This window comes from Ornithorhynchus anatinus, chromosome 2 (genome assembly GCF_004115215.2).
Source record: "Ornithorhynchus anatinus isolate Pmale09 chromosome 2, mOrnAna1.pri.v4, whole genome shotgun sequence".
In the NCBI taxonomy this organism is placed as follows: domain Eukaryota; kingdom Metazoa; phylum Chordata; class Mammalia; order Monotremata; family Ornithorhynchidae; genus Ornithorhynchus; species Ornithorhynchus anatinus.
In genome coordinates this window covers 17,745,231-17,767,663 of record NC_041729.1, presented here as the reverse complement: position 1 = coordinate 17,767,663, position 22,433 = coordinate 17,745,231, and the positions used below count along the sequence as shown (strand labels likewise).

General features: G+C 40.1%; 1 protein-coding gene across 10 annotated transcripts in view; it reads right to left on the bottom strand.

Moving 5' to 3' along the window:
• CLIP1 (CAP-Gly domain containing linker protein 1) overlaps window positions 1-22,433 on the bottom strand; it is a 107,131-nt gene that overhangs the window by 80,626 nt on the left and 4,072 nt on the right. The gene's annotated exons all lie outside the window — the stretch shown is intronic.

The following is a 22,433-nucleotide window of genomic DNA, read 5'->3' as shown; positions in this document are numbered from 1 at the left end:
CAGAAACAACTAGGAGGAAGAAAGTAGCTACTCTCCTTGCAAGCCTTAATGGGGGACCCTGATGTGGAATTTAGTGAACTATAATTCCATATTTTACCTTTCTACACCCTTATGTATTTTATACGTTTCGATAATACTGCTTCAGTCTTCATCTTTCCAAAATGAGAATTCTTAAGATCCTTTCAGTCTTTCTTGTAAGAAAGCTGCTTTAGAATCCAATCATTTTTAGTTGCCTATCTTTTCTGTTTTGTCCTTCCTCGTAGGCTCTGATCAGAATGATGGGCAGAATTCCAGGTATGGATGTTGTATAGGTATCCCCTTATAACCCTCTTCCTGTAGCACATTTACATGATAATTATCTTGAATCTTAATGCCAGCATCTCTCATTTGGAAAGTGCACTCAGGTTTTGCCTCTCACGGATTCACTGCCACATGCATCTCCTCAGTTTGTTGGACATGTACATCTCCAGTGCACAGAAACTATGTAGCACCCCACAGGCACGGTATTCTGCAATGATGTAACCCCTCAAATGGATACATTATGGTACATCGTGAGCTCAAATTCTGTAACCAGAGCCACTGTTGTCATTGCAGAGAAAAAACATTTGAAGAGCTTAAGTCTGGCAGTTACATTCTATGTACTTAACTGTCTGGACTCGGTGAGTGTCAAATGGACACATAGAAAGCTTTTGGTTTGGCAGGGTGAACGGGGTGGGGGTAGGGGGGCGGTTTGTGGGTCTCTAAGTTAACATTTCATTGTTTAAATACACAATATTTTCCTACATTGCTGTGCAATCATGAAGGTTAAATGATAACTGTATTGTGCTTCTTTTTTAAAATGTTTATATTGCTTGGTCCATTTTTTGGACTTTGAGAGTGCATTAATCTTTTCATTGTTTTTCCCAGGGAAAACAATATACGCATTTGCTTAACACCCTATTTACATGAGTACATGATGTGCACACAGTAAGCACTCAAATGCCACTGATACAGTATTTATTAAGCAGTTAGTATATGGCAAGCAATGTGCTGAGCAGAGATTCACTCATTCACTCAATCATATTTATTGAGAGTTTACTGTGTGCAGAGCACTGTACTAAGCACTTGAGGGAGTACGATAGCACAGTAAACACATTCCCTGCCAGAAGGAGCTTACAGTCTAAAATGAGTTTACGGTCTAGATAAGATGATCCAATTGGATGGTCCTTCTCCCATAGCACAATCTTAAGAGTAGATACAGTAGCTCTCTTATATAAGGCCATTTTACAGATGAGGAAGTTGAGGTTGAGCAAGCTTAAGTGATTTGACCCAAGTCTCACAGAGCAGATCAATGATAGAACTGGGACCAGAACTCCAGATCTTATTACTTCCAATCCCTTGTTCTTTCCATTAGGCCCATCCTACTCTCTTGGAGTCAATTAAGAGCATTAATTAGGGTGTTTCGGTAGTGGAATACCAGCATTCTATTTTTTTCAATACCCCTCCTGATGATGCACAACAAGGAAAAGCACCAAAAGAAGGATGAAAGAATGGAAAATTGCTATAAAAGGAATCTCTCCCCAACCACTGAGCTTTGAAAAACAGAAGTCGATTCTTGATGTGTCTTTGAAGTGATCCATTTAGAACCATTGTAAATTGATGACTAAACTGTAAAGGAGTAAACAATTGTGTGGGAACAGTATCTGAGTGCCTGTGTGTGAGTGTAGGTACTCTTCAATCACTTCTGACTACAGTTAATAACATTTGTTGCTAAAAATGGCAATGGGTAATACTATCCACACTGACGTGAGAACACTACCTCATGCGCATGACAGGAAGAGCATTTCAATAGAGTTAGACAGTTCTTCAAGGTATTACTCTGGAATTTACAGGTCCCTTCAACTGCAGATTATAGGAAATTTAAACAGAAGCATTTGAAGAAACTTTTTTTTATGGTAACTGTTAACCACTTGCATGTGCCAGGCACTGTACTAAGCACTGGGGTAGATACAAGATAATCAGGTTGGACACAGTCCCTGTCCTACATGGGGTTCAGTCTTAATTCCCATTTTGCAGATGAGGAAACGCAGGCACAGAGAAGTTAAGTGACTTGCCCAAGGTCACAGCAGACAAGGGGCAGACCTGGGATTAGAACCCTGGTCCTCCAACTCCCAATCCTGCCTCTCTATCAGGCCACGCTGCTTCTAGTCCTTTTCTATAGCCTTTTTATTTGCAACCAGATTATTTTTCGAAAACCAAAATTAAATCCCTCTTCCTTGCTTAAAAACATGTTTTTTCTCTCAAAAGGAGGCTCACCTCTTGGAGAGATTAGGGTCCAGATCAACATCCAGCCTCTGTGGGTATTCAGAGGGGATAGCAAGGCTAATGAGTGGAGTCTTTCATCACAAAATATTTAACCCCTGCCAGTGGCATGATTCCTCTTCACAAGCATCTGCTCCCTTCTCAGACAAACATTTTCATTTCCTCTTGAGGACAGGAAACTTGGTTACCAAACGTCATGGTGACCCTCGGCTCTATTTTAAGAATCAAGGAAGCCAGGTCTAGTGGGTCAGCCAAATGAGAAACTTGAAATAGAGGGTTGCTTTTTGTTGTTGTTGTTGTTATTGTTAAGCACTTACTATGTAAACAGTCCCTGTCCCACACAGGGTTCATAGTCTTAATCCCGATTTTACAAATGAGCTAATTGAGGCAGAGAGAGGTTATGTGATGTGCCCAAGGTTGTACAGCAGATAAGTGGCAGAGACAAGATTAGAACCCAGATCCTTCTGACTCCCAGGTCCAAGCTCTATCCACTAGGCCACGCTGCTTACCAACATGAGCCTAGGAGTCAACTCTGATATTTGATCTGATTAACAAATGAGAAATGGGAAGCTGTGTGTGTCAGGATGTCTAGCAAAGAGGAAGAAGTCTGTGAAGGACAGGACTCTACAATGCTTAGGTAGTTCCCTGACAGGACTCTGCAATGCTTAGGCAGTTCCCTGATATCATCCCATAGCTCAAAAACCTCCAATGGTTGCCCATTCTTCTCCACGTCTAAAAGAAACTTCTGGTCACTGGTTATAAGGTACTCCCACCTGCTCTCTTCCCCCTACTTACCCTCTCTCATTGCACCCTCAGCTCACACCGCTTTACATCTCTCGTAATATCTTACCGGCAGTGCTTTGTTCTCATACCTCTCTCAACCGAACACCTGCTCATTCCCTCCCTTTCAAACCTGGCAGACCACTGCTCTTCCCCCTCTTCAAAATCCTCCTGAAAACCCATCACTTCCAGGAGGTCATCCCTAATTAAGGTATTAACCCCCAACCCTATTTCCTCCTGCTATTGCCACTTTGGTGCTTCTGCAATATCTTAGCACTTGGGTATTCATATTACCCCCTCCAAAGAACTTATGTAAATACCTTATTATAGCTGTAATTTATTTTAGTGTCTGTCTTCAGGCTGTAATCTCCTTGAAGGGAGGATTGCTACTGAATGCTCCCAGGTTCTTAGTAAAGTGCTCTGCATAGAGAAAGCATTCAAACAATACTTTTGACTGACTGGTTAGGGAAGTTGGACTTGTCATCCAGTGATCCAATTTAAACAGAAAATGTTTTCATTTTCCACAAGCCAAGGAAAAGCATCTGAGCTGTCTTGAAATTAGTCACCAACAAGATCTAGATTGGCTAAGTAAGGGCTTAAAGATCAGAAGTCTTCTTTAACCTAAGTTGCATTTCTCATGCCACCTTCTTTTGTTTTCACCTATTAGCAAATACCCTTTTCTCCAAGGAAGAATGGTAGACGCCTCTAGTTTTTTTTCCTCTTTCCCCAAGCAAACTCCTCTCCTGAGATTCTCATTTACAACTTGAATGAAGATGGCTACAATTTTTCAAGAATGAGGGACATCTATTTAAACTACAAGAATGGCCATGTTTTTTCTTTGGAGAAGGCAATCAATGGCATGCTCACTTGAAGAAGAAAAAGTCACCATAGAGAGTAGGAATGCTTCAAACTAGTTGGATTCAAGAGGTACTACAAAATGCACTATCTCAACTTCATTTCCTATTCCAAAATGAAAAAAATAAGTCAGTTTTTAATCTACATGACTACACTCCTGTCACTTTGCTAAAGTTTGGAACAACCCTTTCACACACACATTCCAAAAAAACCCACCAAGAACAATCCATTTAAGAGTGGATTTGAAGAACAGTGTGCTAGGCAATACAGGACATTGTTCATTTTGAAAAGAAACTCCATCCACATGTTCTGGAACCAAATACAAGTAGATAGGAATACCTGTGAAGGAAAACTTAAAGTCTGTATCACAAGGCATGTGAAACCATCTTCACCCCAAAATTTTACCCAAAAGTCCTTTTTTCTGGGATGTTAATTAGTCATATGTCAAAAAAATAGTATTTCAACTACATTTTTCAGATATCCCATAAGGACAGAGGTTTAAGATTCTCAAAAGTACCCCCAAATCTGTACCACAGAGCATGTGAAGGCAGCAAGGCCACTAAAGTAATGGAATCTCTAATGCCTAGCATCCTGTAATCAAAGGTTTACTCCACACAAAAGGGACCAAGAATGAATTATCTGCCACACCCCTTCCCAGAATCATTGCTTCAACAATATTGGTATTTCAGTTTCCCGAGCAATGAGCTTCAGGAAACAAAGCCCTGTCAAAATCATTGGCTGGTGGGCAAAATACTTCCAGAAGTTACACTCGATACACTAGCTTAATCCTTCAACAACATATGACAATAGAAAACTTGATGAATCAAGATTTACCATGCTCTTCCAACACCACCAAAATTAAGAAGCAAGATGACCCCATACCTCAAGCCTAGGCAGCGAGCTTCCATATAGCCAAGAGAACAGACTGTAAATGACACCCAGTGCAATCCAGAGCACAGTGGCTGCCCTCGAAGTAAGGTACGAGCAGTGTTTCACGCTAAATAAATCAGCTTGAGCTGGGCCAGGCAAAGCAGTTTTAGCCTGCTGCCCTAAGGCTGCCACGCTGAAATGTCAAACCACACCTGGGACTTGTCTTTACCAGCAGAATCCACAGGTATTTAGCCCTCTCTCTATTAAAAAAAAAATCTGAGGTATTTGTTACACTCTTTCTAGGTGCCAGGCACTGTACTAAGGGCTGGGGCAGATACAAGGTTATGAGGTTGGACTCAGTCGCTGTTCCTCATAGGGCTCACAATCTTAATCCCCAAGGTCAAAAAAGTGAAGTGACTTGCCCAAGGTCACACAGCAGACAAGTGGCAGAGCCAGAATTAGAACCCAGGTCCTTTTGACTCCTAGGCCAGTCCTCTATACACTAGGCCATGCTGCTTCTCAACAATATAAGCCAAACAAAAAATTGCAAAAGCATCTTTATAATGTGAAAATCTGAAAAATGAGCTTACAACTCTGGAAGGAAAATGGATTGATTTACCCAGAAAAGGCTATCTTGTCCAATGTAGCATAATCATCAATGAACAATGAAAAGGAATCCCAAATTAGCTGCCTGCTTCACCAGGCTCAAATTGCAGAGTTTCAATCTGTGGCATTTTATTATTCATCTAGTTACAGGGTGGCTTGTGTAAGAGTCTTCACATTTTTATTGGATTAACCGCTTGTTGAGAACTCATAATGTTAACAGAATTAAATTTGAAATTTAATCCAAGATAAACATACTAGTGAAATGGAAATCAAGGCAGGCTGCTACTTTGGAAAAATCTGGAAGAAAATATACTAACCACTAATCAGAATCCCATAAAAATGGGACAGAGTCTAGTTCAAGCAAAGGATCTATTTTTAAAAAATTGAAAAAAAACACGACAGCAAGCCAGAACCTATATATTCTACCTAAGTGGCTCATTAAAAGACCAAACCAATGAGAAAATTGCATGGTACTGCTTCCTGTCTCCACACTTGAAAATCGGGACGACTTGCTGCCCTCTAAAGAATTCCTGGTACAAAGGTTGACAGATTTGTCCCCTTTTTAAACAGCAGATAGCACCTTAATTTCTACATAAAACCCAGAGTGGTATACACATATAATAATAATAATGGTATTTGTTAAGCACTTACTATTTGCCAAGCCTGTTCTAAATGCTGGGGTAGATACAAGGTAATCAGGTTATCCCACGTGGGGCTCCCAGTCTTAATTCCCATTTTACAGATGAGGTATTGAGGCACAGAGATGTTAAGTGATTTACCCAAAGTCACACAGCTGACAAGTGGAGGAGCCGGAATTCAAACCCACTCCCAAGCCCGTGCTCTTTCCACTAAGCCACGTTGCTTCTCTTTCTATCCCCAACTAAACAGGTACAGTTAGCAAAGCACCAATTTTAAAAGCAAATTTTTCCATCCTTTTGATTTGAAACTTCTGAATTTGGACCTTTGATGGACCACTAATAAAGAATTTTAGTCTTATTATTTTCTGGAGTTTGTTACTGTTTTACAAAAGCTAATATGTAAAATGTCAGCTTTTAGGTGTATAGGGAATACTATTAGCATAATGCAATTGACTGTGTGCAGAGCACTGTACTAAGCACTTGAAGGAGAACATTGGAGTTGGTAGACACATTCCCTGCCCACGAGGAGCGTACAGTCTAGAGGAAGGTGGAAGTAAGGTTGGAGGTTGGAGTCACTAACTCCTCTACGGCAAGAATTTTTGACATTTTATTACAAAGAGGAACCCAAACACTGCAGCTTTTTGCCTTACCCAAGAGGCAGCACTTAAGCATTTCCTCACTCTCCTTCTTAGAAGCATTGAGAGGATACGGAGTGTCTGGCTTCAACCAACAACATTACTGGTAGCCTGGGAGACGGCAGGAAGGCTAACATGTGCCTGATGATGGGAGAAGATGGGATACCTCATGCTGTCCATGGAGTCAGGTGATGCCTCTGTAGTCCATCCAGTTGGAAGCTTTGGGCAGACAATTCCACAGATTTTCTTATTCAGTTGTGAGGTCATAGCTGATGAAGTCACAAATAGAACTTCCTAAATTAACCCATTCTCAGTTAATCTCTCTTCAGTAGTTTACAGGGAAGTACTAAATGTCTTGTAGCTTCTGGGACCTGAATCTGCCTCTAGATACCTAAATCAGGGAGGAAGATGCAATGCTCAATTGAGGACAACAACCTTCAAGAGCGGGAGCACTTGTAATTAATTTTAGGTGTCTGTCTCTCCTTCTAGCTTGTAAACTCCTTGAGGGCAGAGATAATGTCTATCAGCTCCATCTATCCAATGCTCTGCACAGAGGAATAACTCAATAAGTACAATTGCTCCATTGACTAAAATAAGGCACTTAATCATGTGGATTGACACCTTCCAGAGATTCTACAATTCAGTACTCTTGTGTAGGGCTAAATAAATCAAAGTTCCAAACCTATGAGTGTTCTATTAGCTATAGACAGGCAAATATTGCCCAGAATTTTTAGCAATGAAGGTTTTATGGATTGCTGAAACTAGATGATTAGGTCAAATACATTACGAAAATAATGAAAATGGCCTTATTCCAAGACACTTGCCACAGTACATATTTACTTGAATGACAGCTCCACTTTTTTGAATAATCTTAGCAATATGAAAGTAGGGATGAGGCTATTATGTGGGGTCACGTATGAACTGCGTCTACTTTTATTATCTTATATCTACTGTTATTATCTTGCATGCACCACAATGAACTGAATCTACTTTTATTATCTGTATCTACCGTAACGCTTGACACACAGTCAGTACTTAATACTATTATTTTGTGAATAAGGCAAGTGGGAGACAAAAGAGGGGAAGAAAAAGGAAGGAAAGGAGAAGCAAGTGAAAGGTAAATGGGCATTTGATTCTGTCACTCTTCTCTCGCAACTTCCAAGTGCTGTACACAATAGCCACTCAATGAATTAAAACCCTCTCCCTTCTCCTCTTCCTCCTCTGGAGCCTCCCATTTCAAAAGAAAAACAGCAAAACACAAAAACAAAAATACTACCCTAGAGAAGCAGCGTGGCTCAGTGGAAAGAGCATGGGCTTTGGAGTCAGGGCTCATGAGTTCGAATCCCAGCTCTGCCACTTGTCGGCTGTGTGACTGTGGGCGAGTCACTTAACTTCTCTGTGCCTCAGTTCCCTCATCTGTAAAATGGGGATTAAGACTGTGAGCCTCACGTGGGACAACCTGATTCCCCTATGTCTACCCCAGCGCTTAGAACAGTGCTCGGCACATAGTAAGCGCTTAACAAATACCAACATTATTATTACCCTATCCATTGCAATCTGATCCATCTCAAAGTGTGTCCATTTTAAAAAGAAACTGCTCCCTGCTGCTGCATCATCTCATTCTGACCTCTTTCCTCTTAGTATCAGGCAAACACTGCTATCACTGCTTACAATTATGAGGTATCAAAAAATAATAATAATAATGATGGTATTTGTTAAGCACTTACTATGTGCCAAGCACTCTTCTAAGTGCTGGGGTAGATAAAGGTAATCAAGTTGTCCCAGTGGGGCTCACAGTCTTCATCCCCATTTTACAGATGAGGTATGTGAGGCACAGAAAAGTTAAGTGACTTGTCCAAAGACACACAGCTGACATGTGGCAGAGCCGAGATTATAAGACATTTTCTCTGACTCCCAAGCCTGTGCTCTTCCCACTAAGCCATGCTGCTTCTCTGAAAACAATCTTTTGTTTCTTCCTCAGAATTGTGCATGGGGCAATTACATAAGTAAATATGGTATTTCACTCCCCCAACTATTCTGGGTTTCTATTTAATTGCCTTCTTTTGTTTTAACTTTTGTATACATGCTATTATAACTATATCTATTGTACCTGCTTCTTTCCCCTATTAGTGTGTAACCCATTCAAGGGTAAGATAAGGTCTGTGTATTTTACTTCTATTATATGTTCCCAGGTGTCTAGTACTCTTCGCTGTAGGTCCTCAACAAATACAGATGAAGTATATCTTTTTAGTTTTCAATCCACATACATAGCCTCAGAATTGCTTATCTTGTAAAAGAAAAAAACCCGCAAAGATGGGAAATAAAAATCTCGTTTCAGCTCTACAGTCTTTTCCCCTAGAGCAGGTTTGCATATTGGCAAGATTCTACTTAAGATTTGAGTAGTTTAAAATGATTTTTCACACCACAGTAATTGTCAAATTTAAAGTCATTGGCTTAACAATATGGCAGTCAGCAAATTCCAATTGGATATTACTGAGTTACTGAACAGAAAAGGTATATAACACTTCAAAGTAAAAGAAAAAAAAAGTTAGCACAACTTGACTTAGAATTTTGGGATTACTTGAGATATGCACTCACCTAAAGTAAATTAATGAGGTTGAATTACTTCAAAGGATACATTAGAAAATTGATTGCACAACTGCTTTAACTAACAGAGGTGAAAGGGCATTTCTCTGGCAAGAGTAGAAACTAGATTTAACTCTTAAACTACTCAGAAAAAAAATGAATTTATCTACTAAGGATGCATATGTTTTACCACAAAAAACATGGACAAAAAAGTCCCCCTACCAAAGAAAATTCAAGATGTGATGGACTTTGGAAGGCCCCCAGAGATGACCATAATATGAAACAATGAACGTGGTTCTATTCCTGAAATACAACTCATTTTACAAAGACAGTTACTAGCCTAAAAGCAACAGTTTTAAGCAACTACCCATTGATTGGGACTACAAATACAAGTAAACCTGGCAACAAAAGGGCAGAGGTTGAAAGACAAACCCCAGAGAAGAATGATTACCATCCTCATCAACAGCATTTATCCAGTGACTATTGGATATAAATACAGTCCATATTCAGTCTCTAATATTCATTTTTCTTCCACATTTTTCCTGAAATTATCCCTCCCTCAGCACTCTTCCAAGTCCCCACTCTGGTGGAAGCTCTTGTAACCTCCTAGATGGATTATTGCCTCAGCCTCCTCACTGGTTTCCCTGCCTCCAGCATCTTCCCTCTTCTAGCCATCCTTTAAATAGTAGTCTGTTTCATCTTCTTAAAACACTCTTCAGAACACATCACTCCCCTCTTGTGGGAATATGTATCTACTGTCTACCCCAGTGATAAGCACAGTGCTTGGCATAAAGTGTTTAATAAATGCTAAAGCTCTGTAAAATCCTTGATGACACCCCCTTCCAATTTTCATCAAATAGAACATCCTAACCATTGGATTTAAGGCTTTCCACTAGAGATATCCTTCTTACCCATGTGCTCCTGTCTCTAGCAACACCCCAGCTCACACTCCTTATGAACTACTCTCCCGATTATACCGCCTCTACTCTACCTTCTCTGGATGCCCTTCCCCTTGCACGGAATTCCCTTCCACATAAAACCCTCCCAACAGCCCCTTCCCACCTGCAAAGCCCTCTTCATGAGTTATTCCCATCACCTTGAACATGTGATCCCATATGTCATCCGCAGCACTAATCTGTTTACTTCTTTCACTTAATCGAAGGTATTTATTGAGTACTTGCTATATGCAGAGCACTGTACCAAGCCCTTGGAAGAGTACAATACAATGGAGTAGGTAGACACATACTGAGTTTACAGTCTAGAGGGGGATAAATAACTTTTAAATAAATACTACCTAATTGCCTAATTTTGTTTCTATCACTTGTAGCTAAGCTTACTTTTACTAATAAATACAATTTTTGTTAATGGGCAACTATTCAGGGCAGGGACAACGTCTGTTACCTCTTGAATATGTTCGAGAGTTTAGTACGGTGGTCTTTATAGAGTAGTTGCTCAATAAACCCTCATATTGATAATCCAAAGCTCGATATTAGGTGTTCAAGACCATACCGAAGTGAAATGTAGGATCCCACTCTCTAAAAACTCCCAGTCTAATGGGGGTATCAAACATAAATCACTGTCCTCCATATTCGATGAGGACGCCTCCGTCTGAGACCCTATCCATGCATGTGAGGGTAAGTGCCCATGCCTGACCAACGGACACTCCCTTCCACGCTGTGGCACACTGTTCAAAGACTTTTACTAATGGTTAGTCCACTGAGCTGGAAGAGTTCCCCAGTGGATGATAAGGCAATTCTGACACCAGCTTTCTGCTGCATCACAGAGGCACAGAATTGGGTCAACGGGATACAGTCTTGCTTTCCTCTCTCAGTGATGGGGAAAGGCTCATACAGAGTACTTTCAACCCTGACTCAACCAACCACACCAAGGAGTAACTAAAGGCTCACTATAGGCTTCTCGGGACAGGGTCTGCCACTTGTCTATGTGACTTTGGGCAAATCACTTCACTTCTCTGTGCCTCAGTTATCTCTTCTGTTAAATGGGGATTAAGACTGTCTGCCCCATGTGGGACAAGGACTGTGTCCAAACCGATTTGCTTGCATTCACCCCAGAACTTAATATAGTGTCTGGCAGATAGTAAGCACTTACACACCACAATTGTCATTATTATAAGATCAATCATATTTACTGAGCACTTACTATGTGCAGAGCACTGTACTAAATGCTAGAGAGAGTACAATATATCAGAATTAGAAGACACACTTCCTGCCAATAATGAGTTTAGTCTACAGTCTTGATCAATCCATCCATGGATTTTATTAAGAGTTTAAATACATATTATAAAAACAAAAAGCAAAGTTTGCGGGGGCTGCAAGGGACTCTACCTGCAGTAGCATTCCCCTCGGCTTCCCATCTGACCCTGCAAATCCCCCAGAAACACCTGCCATCTCCAACCAGGCCTTCATGGGCTGTCGCACCCAGTGACCCCTGAGCCTCGGGGGCTATGAAAAGTTCAAGCAGCAGCAGCAAGAGATTTCCATAAATTTGAGAGCGCTCAGAAGGCTTTGGTTGTAACTGTGCTCTGGATCACCTGGACAGCAGGGCTCTGACACCCCTCCTGGTCCCCTTTCCCACCAGACCTGGGGGACTCTGAGCTTTGTCTTTCACGTTGTTCAATGTTGTTTTTGTGTTTCTATTTTCATCCTTCTTAATGTTTCTGTTACCAGATCCCCTCACCACCTTATTCTTAGACGGAGAGCCCTTGTAGGGCCAAGGACTGTGTCCGATTGTCTTCCAGAATAGCAGGGAGGAGGTGCTGTATAATGGAGGAGGCTCCACGTTTGAGTGCCAGCTCTACCACCAATTGGCTGTGTGACCTTGGGCAAGTCACTTAATCTGTTTCCTTAACTGCAAAATGGGGATAATAGCACTGGCCTTGCTAGTTACCTCACAGGATTGTTGTGAGGGCAAAAGTGAAATGAATAAGAGATCGTTAACAAAACCTTAGGTACTATCCATGTGCTTTTTCCAATCACTGGTTCAGAGCTTTGCAAAGAGAATCCCCTTAATACTGTTACTTCTAACCAGTAAACAAACAAACGGCAAAACAGATAAGCTAGCTGTTGAGGGTGATGTGATCAGGAAGGTAAATCAGGTTCACACTTCTATTTAAAAAAGAGTAAAAGAAAATAGCTGTCTCTAAAACAGACAAGGCAGTATTACAGTAAGGAAGAGCCTAAACTCAATTTAATCAGTTTCTCCTAGCACCAAATGCAACATTGCAATTCTTTCACTTTCCATTGTGACAGTAGGGACAAAAGTCACTGATCCTCACTGTGCCTCAGTTCCTACAGTCTCTTTTCTGCCAAGCCATCAAATGGAGAAAGAACATTTACTAAAAAGCGGACACATTTGAAGCTGTCCGAAGCAAGGGGTGGGGGTTAAAAAAATCTTGTACCAATGATCTAACATAAATGTTCATTTTATTTGGATGGAAGGAATGGAAAAGAAAGAAATTCTACTTTGACAAAGATGCACATAAATTAAGATTGATTTTTTAAGTAAATGTGGGGGAAACTTCTGCAGACAGTGAAGTAATTGTTCTCATATCCTATTTCTTGGTTTAGGAAGCTCATTCATATTTTAATCCTCTTCCCTGAAGTCACAAGATATACAAGTATCTGCTGTGTCATTTGTTTGCTTCAACATAGCAGACTTCCAAACAAGCTAAAAGTAACATGATCTGCTTCTGCCTCCAAAATTCATTTTCACTCACATGCCACCAGAAAACAACATTCTAGTAGTTTTCCACACTTATCTGTATCTACATAAAGGTGATAGGATATATTATTTTTCCCCTTTGTGTTGAAATGCGTACTTTCACATACATGGTATAAAAAGTCTTTTGAATAAATGTCAAATCTTTCTTCATTCAAACCTTTCTTCTTGTAGGCCTAGGAGTGGGAACTAAAAAGTGAGGCAATAGCAACTAATTACCATATTTACTGATTTACATATTATTCTCTGAGTGCCATAAGACTTGCGAGTCAGTTAAAAGCAACTTCCCAATCTCTGCTAACAACCTATAAACCAGAGCAGTATGGGGCAAATCTACAATCCCACGCAACAATTTAACTATTAATAAAATCACTTAACTGGAAGTAACACATATTATTCAAACTCAAAGCTCCCAAGCATCTGCTGTTGACAGTTCAAGGAACCATAAGTCCCTGAAAACTACTCCTAAGGGCAAAGCAATCTGGAACTTATGTTCCTAAACATAAGAAAAACCATTGGATATGATTGGGTTTTCAAGGGAGAGTATGCATGTGTGTTTTTAAGCCATGCAAATTAACCCACACACCTCAAAAATTTTATGTTGTGGTTTTTAATCAAATTACTCTCTGATTGTTTCTTTCCCACCCCCTCTCCATCTGAGCTACCAAAGGGGATATTATCAGAAGGGTTTCACAACACCAAAGGCCTGGAGGATCTCTCTCCCTCTTTTTTTTTTTAATCAAGTTGAGGACTATAGAGCCACAGGCCAAATTTTCAGTTACCACCATCCATCAGCTGAGGTGCACACAACAGGAGTAAATATGAAATCACCTACTAATTAGATTTTCTGATAACACTACATTTTCCAGGGTACAAATTTAAAACAAGTACACAGAGAAGCTTATCTTGTGAATTACCTAGGATAATTACCAGTTTGTTATCCCAGGTCCCACTAGATCCTGTATCTTCATTCTTTGCCCTAGTCCCTGATATGGGGGCAAGGAGGGAGGGAGGGAAGGAAGGAGAGGTGGGGGAAAAAATGGGGAGGGGGCCTCCCTGCAATGGCTGGGACAGACATTTTTTCAGCTTTTCTGTGGTTCAGATGGGAGCCTTTCACAGCTCATAAATGGCCTGAAGGCCCTGGTTTGAGTGGGAATTAATCTAGAATATTCTTGTCTAAGAAACTGCATAATTCAGTATTATTAAATCCATTATTCTGGCTATTTGAGCATGGAATAAGCCACTGCTCTGATAAATTTATGACACAATGGAAAGAGAAAGCAAATATTGAGAAATATAGTATGCAACATACAAATGTCACATTTCAAAATGCAGTGGAAATGTGGAGTTTGCAACACATACAGTTAGAAAGTGCATTAAAAGATGCAAGAAAGCTGATGGATGCCATTTGGCAGGTTTAAGGGATATATTACCAGAGATAAAGTCTGAAGTTTAGGCTGGGGAAAGAATTGTCTGGATGGAGGCAGCACTACACAATTTTCCTTTGAGTCAGGAAACCAGTACAAAAGCAAGGAACTGAGTGAGAGAATAATAACAACAATAATAATAAATTGTAGTATTTAAGCACAATGTGCACTATACTAAGTCCTGGGGTAGATACAAGATCATCAGATCCCATCGGGGCACTCTAAGTAGGAAGGAGAACAGGTATTGAGTCCCCATTTTACAGAAGAAGGAACTGTGTCCCAGAGAAGTTAAGAGACTTGCCTGAGGTCACACAGAAGGCAAGTGGCATAATCAGGATTAGAACCCAAGACTTCTGTATACCAGGCCCATGCTCCATTCGCTAGGCCACAATGCTAAAAGGCTTGCAGAAGAGGAGGATGAGATGGGTTTAAAAAAGAAAAAAAAGTAAGTCTTTTTAGACTACTGTAGTGGATGTCTAATACCCTGGAGAAGAAAAATGGGCAATGGGTGACACTTTTCAGATAACCCTCCTTTCATGGGCACCAAAAACCAGTCTTAGAGTTTCAATAGTAGTAAATTCCTGTAACAAACTTTGGCAGTTCACCACCTCTAAGGATCAGGATAAATACGGCAGAAGCCCAACAATACAACAGATGACATCTTTATCCTGATATATACATATATCATTTATATATAAAATGAAGCAGAATAAAATGAGGAGAGATTAGGAAAGAATCCACAATAACTGATGTTTTGTCAATACAGGACCTTGCCTACACAAGAATCCTCAGGTACAGAAAGAGACCAACTAAGAAACATTCTATTTTCTAAAGTTACGAGGTTTCTAGTATTGCTCCTATGGTCTTTCAACATCAGGATTTCCTAAGCCCTTGTGTGCAGACAGTGGTCCCAGGCACTAAGGAATGTGATGATGGAGTCTCTCCTTGTAAATGACAGATGAGCCTCAGTTCAGTCACAAAGGTTTAAGGATGGAGACCCTGGGCAAGTAGTTTCCAATAGACTGTGAGCTCCTTGAGGGCAGGCTATGGTCGTGGCTATGGACTCCTAGTGTACTCTCCCAAACCTTAGTGCAGTGCTCTGATCATGGTAAGCTCTCAGAAAATACCAACGATTGACTGGCTGCACCAACTTGCACTCCCCTAGCCCTGGCCAATCATGTTCCCAATAGGGCAGTGGGTGCAATAAGCAAGAAGGGAGACAGAAGTACAGCGCAAGGTAAATAGCATCCAAGAATTTTTTTTTGGTGCAAACCCATTTACAGGTGAAGTGACTGTGGCATAGCACTCTGTTAAGGAATGTACAATAAAGATGCATTTCTGCCCAAGGGGTTCACAATTTAATTATTTGGGCAACGATGTTTTTGTGACCACAGAAGCATCTATTCAGTTACATAACCTAGGGGAGGACAAATTTACTGACTTGTAAATCCTGAAATAATTAACTTAATATGGATTGAAAAGCATTTTGCAAATAATTAACTGTGGATAAGAAAGAATAAAAAAGAAGGAATGAGGGAGAAAGATCCTGAAGTTAAAATTGTAAAAGTAATAGTTCAAATGCCACACCATTTGACTTCTACTTCTCCCAAGGCATCTCCTCATCACCTGCTGCTTTAGTGTTAAGATCCACCATACCAATCTTTCTTACAAGATTTATTTATATTATTGTTGTCTCCCACTCTAGACTGCAAGGTCATAATGGGTAAGGCACGTGTCTGTCAATTCTGTTAGAGTATACTCTCCAAGCACTTAGTACAGTGCTCTGCGCATAGTAAGAGCTCAATAAATACGACCGATTGATGACAAGGTTTTGGAATGGAATAATTAAGCATTACACTCAGCAGAGAACAGGAGTGCTGGCTATCAAAATTGCTAAGGGAGTGTCATAGTAGGTTATATGACCAATAGTCATTTAAAAACGAAGCAGTAAGATTGCCAAAATATATAGCATTCTTTTTGACAAGCATTTTAATATACGTAATAATAATAATAAAATAATGGTGGCATTTGTTAAGCATTTACTATGTGCAAAGCACTGTTCTAAGCGCTGGGGGATACAAGGAAATCAGGCTGTCCCACGTGGGGCTCACAGTTTTAATCCCCATTTTACAGATGGGGTAACTGAGGCACAGAGAAGTTAACTGACTGGCCCAAAGTCACACAGCTGGCAAGCGGTGGATCCGGGATTAGAACCCATGACCTCCGACTCCCAAACCCGGGCTCTTTCCACTGAGCAATGCTGCTTCTTATACGTATCTTCCTAAAAATCAATTTAGTACTCTGGGCTCAACTGACTACTTTAAAATAATGCAAATAAAGATTAGGAATGAACAAGATTCCTGGCAACTAAAATAATAATAATTGTGGTATTTTTAAGTGCTTAGTTTGTGATCGATACAGGACAAATACCAGAGAGTAAAGAGGGATTTTAAAATACTTCCCTTTAAGGGCAAAAATTCAATGAAAAGCAGACCATGGGAAGCAGCATGGTGCAGTGCATAGAGCCTGGGCCTGGGAGGAAGAAGGTCATGAGTTCTAATCCTGGCTCCGCCACTTGGATGTGTGGGATTGCGAAAGTCACTTCACTCCTCTGTGCCTCTGTTACCACATCTGTAAAATGGGGGTTGAGACCGTGAGACCCACATGGGACAGGGACGGTGTCCAATCCAATCTGCTTGTATTGACCCCAGCGCTCAGTCCGGTGCTTGGCACAGAGGAAGAACTTAACAAATACCACAATTACTATTATTCTCTAAGTGATGGCATCTTTCATTAGATGCCATTCACATTCTCTCCTCACCAGGCATAATCCAACTGGGGCACGGAGTAAAGTGTGTGGTCAGTGCAGTACAAAGATCACTGCTCTAGGAATCAGGAGACCTTGTTCCTGGCTGACAAACACGGGCAAAGACCACACAATGCACTTCGCAATGTGCTGCACCCTTGCCTGCCTCAAACTAGTTAATGATTTAATTTCTAAAGTTCAAGATGAACAGTAAGAACAAAATTACAGCTGGGTATTTAACTGGCATATATAGCCCACTGACAAGCAGCTATCTATTTGGCAACCAGATGCATTTTTCAAGTGTGTATGACAGAGTGCACAATACAATACAATCTGTACGCATAACTCCAGAAGCTACAGCAGTAACAAACAGGCTCTAAACCACCAAGAGAGGGCAAGTTGGGACATTCAGCCATCTTGAAACAAGAAGCAACCATAATTATCAGTAACAATGGGTTTCTTTGGTCAGCTCAATTTCTGAGATGATTTGTGCTCTAGACATTCAGAGTAGCAAAAATGAACTTAAAGATTTTCCATCTAAAAAAAGAAATGTGTGAATGAATTTGGGGGGATAAATGGATCAGTGGAGAGGGGGAGGCAGGGAAAATTAAAGCCATTTTGTTCCTCTTTCACAAAGCTTCTGCAAATTTCCAGCTACTGTCAATGCACACTATTTTCTTGGAAAGCAATTCTGAAGGGACCAAATTACTAGGTTTAACACCTCACCAAAGAAAGAGCTTGACCCAGGAACTGACAGTAACTGAACTGTTGAATAAGGGGAGATAAGTGATTAAAAATGCTTTATGAAAATTTCTGAACTTAAAGACAAAACTAAGAGCATCAACTAAGAAAAGATGAGGCTGTCAAGACAAGCTAAAAATCTGTTCTTCCCAATTTTCACAGGAAAACAGTACTGGCAAATTGTTGTCTGCCTTCTGTTAATAGGCTGAAGTTACTTCTTGTATCATGAAGAAACTTTTTATTCTAAACTTTTGTTTGTTTGACATGAAGAGGCCTGAATTCATCTCATATAGATCCCTAAGAAGTAATCTTAGCTTCAGCAAAATAGGCTGTTATTCTGCCCAATGGACCACGATTAATGTACTCACCTAACTTAAGAAAAAAAGGCTACTTCTAATTTACTTATGCTTACGCAGGCCTGTTAGCTAATTTGAAAGAAGGTGTCACACTTCCCAAAAAGCTGACGTCAGTCCCGGAAAATGCTGTCTGATAATCTTTTTATAGATTAGTCATCCTAGACAGAAGCATTTATTTTGATGGCCTTTTTCCAGTCTTACAAGATAAAACTACCCACACTGGTTTGTATTAGATTTTCAATAATTCTAAAAAAAAAAATTCAAACTCCAAACTATAAGGAGTTATTTTGACTTGTCACTAGTAGTGGTTTCACTGTATTTTCAAAAGTCCAGCACTTTAAACAGGACTTAAAAGAATTCTCATTTTAACTAATAGAGGGAAAGACCAATTTACTAACTGAAAACTGAAAGGAAGACCAAAGTTTACTAATGGCAAAGGGCGAGTTTTGATGCTGAGAGTGTAGTTGTTCCTGTTCAGTGCTGGTTATTCAACACTTCAAAAATCATAAGTTTTGAGTTGCAATGAACTGTTTCTTTTTTTTTTTAAAAAAAAAAAAAAAGGCTGGTCCCAGTGGCTAAATTTTTCCTACCCAAACCGGGTGTACGCTCACTGTCTCAGACTAAAAATTTTTTTGAGGTCATTGACTTCTAAAATAGTAACCATAGTGTCTAACATCCACTACACATGCAATACATACTGTTGTTGCTGCTATTCCTGTTTTTTATAGGGGATTTCTTTCACTTTGATTTTATGCAGTTTGGTGTTCCATACACCTATTCCATGGCTAAATCTCTGAAAAGGAATACAGGGAGGAAACAATTCCCATTCCATCCAGAAAGATAAATTAGGGATTGAGACTCAGCAGTTCAGAGTCAAAGTTAACCTTTTCGCCTCCTAGATCCAGATGGGCTAAAGCTTAAGTAAAGGAGTCAAACTAAAGCAAAGGCAAAGGAGTCATGCTAAAAGGTTGGGTCAGAAGTAGCAAGGGTGACATTTTTTTGACATGGAAGTGTTTTTTATAGGACACTTCACCCACCACGATCATCTGTAAGTACTTCCCAAGGGCAGTCACCTTTGGATCTTGGATTTGTTTGCACATAATTGTATACTGTTTTTGTCATGATGGTATATTAAAGGCTAGGATTTACAAATAAATATATACATATATTTACAAAGAAATCACATCAGAATAACTCTCTGGACTAGGAATGGTACACATGTAAATAAGGGCATACAACATCCATAACTGTAACTGACATATACTGTCTCCCCCTCTAGACTATGAGCTCGCTGTGGGAAGAGAATGTATCTACCAACTTTGCTCTATTGTACTCTCCCAATTGCTTAGTACAGGATTCTGCGGACAGTAAGCGCTCAATAAATACCACTGATTGATTCACAAACCGATTTGAAGACAGAGATAAAGCCATTTCTTTGTGAAAAGAGCTCACTTGGGAAGCCCCAGAGGTTGGGGATCCAGGAAAACAAGGAAGACATTGCACATCACAGAGAACTCTCAATTAAAAATCATTAGTCCTTTTCTCAGGTCTATACTTTCAAACTCTCTTAAGAAATGTCATTGAACAGGATGACTACCTGCTTTTGGGGGCATAGTATTCAACAAAAGAAGTTAGATTGCCCACCACTGGTTCACAAAGTAAGAGAACAAACCAGGTCTTCCAGGTAAGTAAAAAAAAGTCAAGAAAATATATTCGGGTACCTCAGAGGGGAAGCTCCTGCTTACCAAAGCTAGCCAGTGAATCTAAAGCTTTCGTTTTCTCAGACTCACAAGGGAAATCCTGTACCAGAAAAGATTATGCGTGCTACTCCTTAACTATTTTTACGAATAAGCTTTCCTCAAGAGTCATTCATGGTAGTATCTCCAAGAGCATGTCAGAAATGCTATCAGCACTGTGATGTTTTTATTAGAATTTTTATTACATGGATTTGGAGAGTGGAAAGTAGGAGTTATTTTTTTAAAAATCCCAATGGTTCAGAAAGCATTTTAAAAGGAGGAAAATAACTCCTCCAGAAAATTCCTGGATTTTCCTTAAAAGGTGCATCACTAAAGGGAAGAGTAGGTTCCAAAGAATATTCGCAGTTTTAAAAGTAAAGGCTTTTCGGGCAAGACTAAACACATACTACAAGTCAACAAGCTGGGAATTAAAAAGCCTGTATTTCTTTCATTACAAAATCAGTAGAAAAGAGAAACTCTACTTTCAGACTCCTTTCCTAGGGTCAAAGTAACAAAACAACAAGCCTAGGCAACCCACTCTTGCCCTAAGAAGGTTTCCAAAAAAAAAAAACAAAAACCAAAAACGAATTACCCATCTGTTTTTATGTGAAGACACACAGAACTTCTTTGAGTCCCACCAGATATAAAAGAATACTAATGAAAAGATCCTTCTTGCAACCAGACTGCAAAACACTCAGAACTAAACTGGCTGTAAAATGCATGAGCACGCCACAAGCCCAGAAAAGAAGAGTTGCATCATGAGTAAGTTTCTGGCTCATGACCCTGGAGAACACAGTGTCTCCAGACATACAAGGTTTGTTTTTTTTTTAGGGGAGGGAAGGCAGGAAGAGATTTAGGGTAGTGGTTGGAAGTAGTTGATTAAAAGCATTCAGCCAAGCATCCCTAATATTGCTTACCATTCCTGGAAGAAAAAAATCTGCCAAGATTTTCAGATCTTTTATGCGCTATTATCACGGTACTTGCGTGATTCAAGAAACTCACCCAAACAGTAAGGAAATAAAATTGCACTATTTTTTCCCATTATTTTCAAGCTTTAGGGAACTTGCATGTGCTGAACATCTGGATCCTTTTGACCTAAATCTTTCAGAGAAGACAAAGCCTTGGCGGCTACAGTGGGAATGAACTGAACAGATTCCTAAAGGAGAATTTAGATGAAATCACTACACTTCCCAGAAACAGACAAACCGTCTAATCTGAATGTAGAACAAGTGAGTTAGTTCTTATGCTTTTTTACGGGAAATTATTCAGAGTATATGAAGCCATAAAATTGTGGCCAGCATTCCAATAAGAATTCCTGAGACAGTAATAGAGGATCTCTGAGGAGGTGGAAAAAAGGATAATCTAGGGGATTTCAATGTGAAATTCAATGGATTAGGAGATTTGATCTGAAGGGCCACAATCTCTCAACCATTTAAGAGTCAAAACCAGACAAGATTCTCAAAGGAAAAATCCTAAGTAGGGGTTCTGCTTTCCTCCAAATGCCATCCTTTGAGTCCATTCCTTCACTGCTGAAGGAAACCTGACCTCCTGGAAATGATGTCTGGACGAAAGGCAACACTAATAAGGCTAGGGATCACCTTGGTACTTGCTGCCAAGGAAAGGATATTAACTCAGATGCCTCTGCCGACCTAAAATTTCCTTCCTCTGTTTCACTAATTCAAATCTGAATTCTTATTTAAAATTTGTGAAGAACTTTGAGTTCCGCATCTAAAAATATATGTCACTTTAGTGGATTTAAGAATCCCTAAAACTACACTTCTCCTGAAAGAATTTAAACCCAGCACTGTTGGCCACAAGGTTACTACTGCCTAAGAGTGTCCATAGCATGGCCTAATGGATAAAGCAAGGGCCTGGGAGGCAGAAGGACCTGGGTTCTAAACTCCACTTCATCACTTGTCTGCTGTGTGACTTTGGGCAAGTCACTTCTCTGTGCCTCAGTTCCTTCATCTATAAAATGGGGCTCAAAACTGTGCGCTCCATGTAGGATAGAGATTGGGTCGAACCGATTGGCTTGAATCTACCCCAGGGCTTAGTACAGTGCCTGGCACATAGTAAGTGCTTAACAAATAGCACTATTATTATGATGATGGACTGCTTCAAAATCAATATATTTATTGTAGGCCTGTGACTTTAAAACCCAAAGAAGGGAGGTAAATGCAGACTTCCATTAAATAGCTGAGAGTACAATTACCCGAACAGGACACAAATGCAAATTTCAGTTACAAGGATGCCCCAGGCAGAGCAAAGATATTGAATAAATGCTTACAAATAATAATGTCCTGATCAGTGGCGAGTTCCCAAGGTCTATGCTTCATACCACAACAGCTACCCACTTTC